We start from the raw sequence: 7,829 nt of genomic DNA on the forward strand, positions 1-7,829 counted from the left end.
AAAAAAAACGAAAAACTAAACATGATCTTATTCATTCAGAAAAACATATAAACATCATAATATATTTTCTTTTCAGGAAAAAATTATCTCAATTCAAAACAAACAAAGCCATTTTTTTCTAGGCAATTATCAAATGAATTCATAAAAACAGAGCCATTTCAGAGTAAATATATATATATACGTATAAAAACTGAGCTGATTTTCCCCCAATAACAAAAAATATCAAATTGAGCCCATTTGTTTTTGGGTTTTTTTCCAGGAAAAAGTATCTTATTATTTTAAAAAATAGAGCCAAGTGAATGCAATCAGGGACCTGGAAGAACAATACAAAGGTTTAATTAAAAAGAAAGTACTTTTGTAAGATTTGGCAGATGTATTTACTGAAGCATCAGTCAAAAAGTAATTAGTGAGTCATCGACGTATAAACTCTTCGCTTCTTTACAGTCGGGCGTGTTTGTTTGGTGTTTGTTTTGAGCGAAGAGAGAAAAATGAGGAAAGTGAACGACGAGGTGATGACGACCTTGATCTGACGAGATCAAGGTCAAGGTCTTTTCATGACGTCCTCACGTTCAGACCCTGAGAGCTGCAGCATTGATCCTGGTGCGACGCTCATTCATTAATATCCCGGCTCTCTAGCGCCTCCAGTGTAACGCGCTCACGCTGACCTCAGAATTCACTTCTTATCAAATCAAATTTTATTCCCACTTGGTTTCCATCTTGTTTATTTTCCCTCCCTCTGCTTGTTTTTTACGCTCCGTCTTCATTTTCTCCGTCTCCGGTTTCATAAAGTCCGTCTCCTGCTGGAGATGAAAAACATCATCACGGTTTCATTCGCTCGAGCCTCAGCAGAGCTTCTTGAGTCGACGCTCGCGCGCTTGGCTCCGCCTCTTCCTGGACAGGAAGTGATGAGCGCCGAGTGTGACCTGCGACATTTGCATAAATGTACGAAGTCAACGTCTCGTTCAAACTGCTGCTGTTTCCCCTCTTTTTTTTACGACCACGTCTCCATCGCCATTATTTACTGCTCCCCTCCCCCGCCCCCCCCTCTGCTGTTTAATTGATTCTGCGGCTCGTTCCCTCGAGCGACGAAAGCAGGAGGCTTCGCCGGATGAAACGCGCTCGCTGTCTCGTTGTGATTAAAGAAAGAAAAAAAAAAAAAAAAAAAAAAGGAGGCCGGTCTGGCCGTTAGAGATACTATAGCAGCTTATGTGGGATTTAGTGAGACAGTGAAAAAGCACAAACGCCTAAAAAAAAAACAAAGATTCACTTCAAAGCTTTTCTTCCCCCGAAACCTTAAAGACATTCAACTGCGAAGCTGTCAATCAAGTGAGAAGAGTTAACTGTGATTAATCACATGATCGTCCATCGTTAACGGGAGATTCATTGCATCTGTTTTAAATGGACCCTAAAGGGAAGTTTTCAACTTATATCGACATGGCAGTTAAGTTAGGGTTATTATTATTATAGCTCCACACTCTTAGAAATAAGGGTTCCAAAAGGGTTCTTCTACAAGGGCTGAGGTTCTACCTGGAACCATCTGCTTCTGAAAAACCCTTTCCCAAAGGAAGGGGTTTTTCAAGGGTTCTTGGTAACACTAATGGTTCCAGTAAGAACCATTTTGATCCAGAGAACCCTTTTAAAACCCCTTTCCTGAATAAAGGGTTTTAAAAGGGTTCTTGGTGACACACTAAAGCCCCTTTTCCACATATGGTCCCAGCTCGCCACGGCACGGTTTAGGTTGGTTTTCCACCACAAACCTGGAGTAACAACCCGATGTGGGCGGAGTCATCACTGCACGGCTGCATAAAGCTGCTTTTTCACTTCAAAATACAGCTTAATACACCGGACTCCTCTGTTCAATATTGACATTTTAGACATTTCCCTGGTGATTGTTGGCAATTAAGCCAAGTTTTTTTTAGGAATGTTTAAGTCATTTTAACTGATCTACAGTTCGGCATCATTGGCTTGATTCTTGTGTCGGACTTTTTGCTCATGGTGGCGCTCTACCTAATCAGTTTCCGGCAGTCTGGTGACGTCACTCATAGTGTCGCCTCGCCAGATTACCGGGTACTAAATAAAAGTACCATTACCACTTCTGTGCTAGTCGAGCCGGTGGGAACGCGCCATAATGGTTCCAGTAAGAACCATTTTGATCCAGATAACCCTTTAAAACCCCTTTCCTGGAGAAAGGGTTTCAAAATGGTTCCAGGTGGAAAGGTTCCAACTGGAGCCAAAAAGGGTTCTCTTATGAGGACAAGCCGAAGAACCTTATATGGTTCTACTCGGCACTTTTATTTCTAAGAGTGCAGCAGGTGACGCTACACAACCAAGGTAACCTCACCTCTATAGACGTAGAGTATATACTGGACGCCACGTAAAATGGTAAATGGTCTGTATTTATAGAGATCTATAGATATATAGATTTATAGAGATCTATAGCCATTCACACTGCTATCACACACGCTTTCAAACCCCTTTCATACGCTGTAAAGACACTTAACTTGGGGTTAAGTGTCTTTTCTTCTGATGGGAGGACAACTTCTAAGAGCTCGTCTTCGTCCATCCATTCATCAACCAAGTGATTGTCCTCAGGATCTTGGTCAAAGTCAGTCTTTGGCCCTGTCCCGATACCTCCTCCCCTAACCCTACATTCAAGACATAGTGAGCTCTGGTGCGGGCTTAAAAAGAAGTGGAAGATGAAATTACCCATGATGCAGCTGATATTTTTCAACAAAGATGGCGGACCACATCTGCCGAGGAACATTTTCGTTGTAATATATTTTCGCAAATAAGCGCGTTACAATGTCGAAGTGTGTTGGAATATGTTGGTTTGATATACATCCAAAGGACCGCTGAGCTTTGAACACTAATGTCAGAAAATAGGTGACCATTTATGAAAGCAGCTAGCTAACTAGCTAGCGAGCGGCTACCCCGCCCAGCTCCCTGAGAGAGACGCCAGCTAGCTCTGCTACATGTGTGTAGTTTTGTCAGTGTGTGGATGTGTGTAGCGGCGTTCACTTGAACACGAATACTCTGGACTTGTCAGATTTCAATCACATTCGTGATTTAGCGTTTACGAGGACGGGGAAAAACCGGCGTTGACGGAAAAAAACCAAACGGCTGTTCCGTCGGCATTTTTCCTGAATGAAACTAGTAGCACGCTCCACCGGTAGAACTGTCAACATGTGACGTAGGTTAGCACGTTCGTTACGTTCACTACGCTAATTTGAATGTCTTTTGTCTTTTGTCGAGACACAGATCTTGGAATTTTCCATTTCCCAGACGTGACGTCGTCATTTTCGCGCTCTCTTGTCTTAACTTTACTCGCTCGTTGTTCTGCACGGAGTCTCGCGTCAACGGCGGAGACAGAGAGACAGTGTCCACAACACTTGCTAGTAATTATGAGTCCACGTACATCGAGCAACGCAGGGCGTGAAACAGTAGGTGGCGTCGTAACAGACGAGGAAGACATTTACCTAAAGTATCAACTTCACTTTGAACGACCCAGGTCAGTTTTGTTGACTTTGCTGTTTGGATATCTGGGATAAGAAGTGTAAGAGCTGTCCGTCTGCACGCTAACAGACTCACATTCACTGTTTGTTGCATCACTGTCCAATGATTCGTTTGACAGGCGTCAAACTTGACAAGTGACCTGTGAAGGACGTCGGTGTTCGCAGCAACGAATTTCACACTTTTAGGATGAGAAATGCGAGAGATATCGGTAGAAATGTGACGGATATGTCGCTAAAAAACAGCCATTTCTGCCTCGTCGTTATGTTTTCACTGTTGTTGTCGTTACATCTTTATTGCAAAATGAAATAATACACGATTATAACACATGAGACGATACATAATCTCCATAATTACTGCTCTCTTGTTTTTGCTTTCAAACCAATTCACTTATCAATTTAGTGCATACAAAGAAATCAAAAGATTTCTACGAATGTAAAGAGAGTTTTGACAAATAAAAACCATCCGTCTCATCATTTGCAGACATTTTGATGCATAATTATGTATTTAAAGTCATTAAAATTCCAGCTGACAAACTTGCTAACTTTTACACAGCTGATGAAACTGCTAATTTGTTTCGTAGCCAACAACATCGCTAACTAGCATCATAGCTAATGACGTTGTTATCTTGTTTCATAGATGACAACATTGCTGACTTGTATCATAACTGATGACATTGCTAACTTACTTCGTAGCCGATGATGTTGCTAACTAGCATTCCAGCTGACGAAATTGCTAACTTTTTTCAGCGCTGACGAAACTGCCAATTTGTTTCGCAGCTAGCTAACAGCATTGCTAAATTACTTCATAGCTAACAACGTCACTAACTTCTTTCACAGCTGTTGACATTGCTAAATTGTTTCATAGCGAACAACATTGCTTACTTGCGTCATAGCTAATGGTGTTGCTAACTTCTTTCACAGCTGTTGACATTGCTAAATTGTTTTGTAGCTAATGATGTTGCTAATTTGTTTCATAGTTGACAAAATTGCTAACTTGTTTCAGCGCTGATGAAACTGCTAATTTGTTTTGGTTTTGTTAGCTAACAGCGTTGCTAAATTACTTCATAGCTAACTTGTTTCATAGTTGACAACATTGCCAACTGATTTCAAAGCTGGTGATGTTGCTAATTTGTTTCCCAGCGACAATGTTAAATTGTTCCGTAGCTTATGATGTTGCAATGTAGCCTGGCAGCTGACAAATACTTTTTTTTTGAGTTATGTCCTTCATGATACTTGTTTTATCAACTTTACTGCAAAAATATCTGTTAATATAGTATAGATTTAGCAGTATTTTCCTGTATAAATACAGCATTTTAATGTAGCTGTACGTAACATGTGATTTAGCAGTATTTTCACAATAATGACTTCCTGTCTCTAATTACCTCGCCCACACTCGCCGTCGTCTCATTTACCCGTAACCGTGTCAAATCACTTGATCTTTCCTGCAGACGTTTCTCTGGTGTCGGAGGCGTGATAGGGGCGTCTTGCATTTGCTGCAGCGCTGCCACTTTCACTCCGTGTGTTTTTGTTTTCCCTGCTCGCCGTCGTAAAAAAAACTCGAGCCCTCGGAGGCGAAACCGCACAAAACTGCTCGGCTTTCTCGGTGAGTGCTCTCCCCGCCCTCTCGGTCGGCGTTGCTGCAACCACCGCCGCCGCTCACTGCTGTGTTCTGCAAATCCCCGCTCTCCTCATAAAGCTAAGAGCCTCTGCTGCAGACGCTCCACAGATAAGTGGTTTATTTTTTTATTTCCCCCCCCTCCACAGTGAAGACCTGAGACTAATTTTCATTGCACGTAATGACCCCCGGTCCCTTGAACTTTCCCGACAATTGACCAAAACAAGGAAAGAAAAGAAAAGAAATCTTCCTTTTAATATTTGCTCAGAGTCCCGAACAACGGCGGCGTTCAGACGAGCCGAGCTGAGAAAGAAGATGTCAGGATCCATCTCAGTTCATGAGGCCGGATGATGAAACACGATTCCCTGCAGCCACTTTACCCTCATCTCTGCTCGCAGACGGATAACGAGAAGTAAAAGTCAAGGACGGGGAGACGGAGGAGCAGAGAGACAGTGAGGGCTTTGTTTACGCAAGAAAAATAGCGAGAGTGGTGTTTCAAAAAAGACGGCAGGAAAAACGAGGAGGTGGACGAGGAGCGAGGCTGATGTGGAGCTGCAGGAGGAGAGGAATCCAGATTTAGAGGAGCAGCAGAATCTCAACGTTCTAATTCTTGTTTTGATATTTCACCGTTCAGAAGCACAAACTGTGATCATTTAAACTGTGAAGGTCCATATTTTACACATATTTAGCACGAACAGGGACGTAACGTTGAAAAATGTCACGATATGATAACAACACGCTAACGAGAAAAGAGGCGAGTGAGAGTCTGACCGTAACTTTAGCAAGTTAGCGTTGTTGTTAGCTACAAAACCAATGAGCAGCTTCATCAGCTCTGAGCCAAGTTAGCAATGTGTAGAGCTGTAATGCTAGCTAGCAACGTCATTAGCTACGAAACAAGTTAGCAATGTCGTCAACTGTGAAACAAATTAGCAACGTCACCAGCTTTGAAATAAGTTAGCAATGTCGTCAACTATGAAAGATGTTAGCAACATCGTTAGCTATGAAGCAATTTAACAATGTTGTTGGCTAAAAAACAAATTAGTAGTTTCATCAGCTCTGAAAAAAGCTAGCAATTTTGTCAGCTGGAATGCTAGTTAGCAACATCATCAGCTACAAAGTAAGTTATCAATGTCATCAGTTATGATACAAGTCAGTAATGTTGTCATCTATGAAACAAGATAATAACAACATCTTTAGCTATGATGCTAGTTAGCAATGTTGTTAGCTACGAAACAAATTAGCAGTTTCATCAGCTCTGTAACAAGTTAGCAATTTTGTCAGCTGGAATAAAAGCTACAAAAGCAACATCATCGGCTACGAAGTAAGTTTGCAATGTCATGAGCTATGAAACAAGTTGGCATCATCTTAAGCTACGACGCAAGTAAGCAATGTTGTTAGCTACGAAACAATTTAACAATGTCAACAGCTGTGAAAGAAGTTAGTAACGTCGTTAGCTATGAAGTAATTTAGCAATGTTGTTAGCTACGAAACACATTGGCAGTTTTAACCAGTCAGCAATTTGGTGAGAGCTGCCACGTGGATTTAGCATCAGCATCATGGTTACCCTCAAAGGACCAGATGTAACTCTCATACAGAATAAATGTAACTAAATGTAAACAAATATAATGTTAAATAAAGGTAAATACTTCGTAAAATATTGCTTAATAACTTTCTGTATTTATTACTTATTCAATTTCATTCGTGGCGTGATGCATTTTCAATGATACACTGCGATCTAGTGGGTGCGTCACTTTGTGAAATGGGTAACACAATCGCCATGCATTGTGGAAAATGTAGTTTATGGTCAACGCACGCCTTAACAGATTTTTAAGACCAATTAACCCCTCGCAGGGCCACATAAAATGACGTAGCGGGCCACATCTGGGCCCCCGGGCCTTGAGTTTGACACGTGTGATTGAGGTCGTTAGATTCAGCTCCAGGTCCGAGTGTTCACAAAATCAAAGAAGAAGAAGAAGAAATCTCACAATCTGGACACAAAATGAACATCCGAGCAGAAAAACTGCTCCTTAACAGTGAAAAGAAAATAAACAAACTGGCAGAAAATCAGTGACACTGAGAGTGTGACCACAGTCTGGACCATGGAGGCTGGAGCGAGTCCACATCACCACAGAACAACACCGTCACTTCTGCCAAGACAGAAGAAGAAGAAGAAGAAGAAGAAGAAGAAGAGAGCAGCAGGAGACGCCTGACCAAAGCAATGACTTGTTTACAGAAAGAAAAGAGGAATTCTCTTGACACCAAAACCAAATTATTCACCACTCACTACTTATGAAAAACTGCTATTGCCATAGAAACTGCGAGAAATGTGTCAGAACACATCACAGCCTGAGGGAAATCCAGCACAACACGAGGAAAACCTGCTTCTTCTTCTTCTTCTTCTTTCACATTAAACCAGAATCACAACATGTACAAACAGGAAAGTCATTTATTTATCGCCGCGATGTCATTAGAATACACTTTACTGTGTTCTGCTCTGTGTTGTTGTTGTACGGGCGTTTCAGAGAAGTACACGGTCAGTAAGTACCTCCGTGTACTAGACCTTCATCTCCACAGTAAATGTGCTATAAATACTTAAACACATGCTGTGGGTTGTACATTTTATATCGACTCATATTTGAAGAGCAGGAACCACAAGAACACGGTGAAGAGACGGCGTTTTTACCACCGCGTTTTCACTCTGG

This window comes from Microchirus variegatus (assembly GCF_963457635.1).
Source record: "Microchirus variegatus genome assembly, chromosome: 3".
NCBI lineage: Eukaryota > Metazoa > Chordata > Actinopteri > Pleuronectiformes > Soleidae > Microchirus > Microchirus variegatus.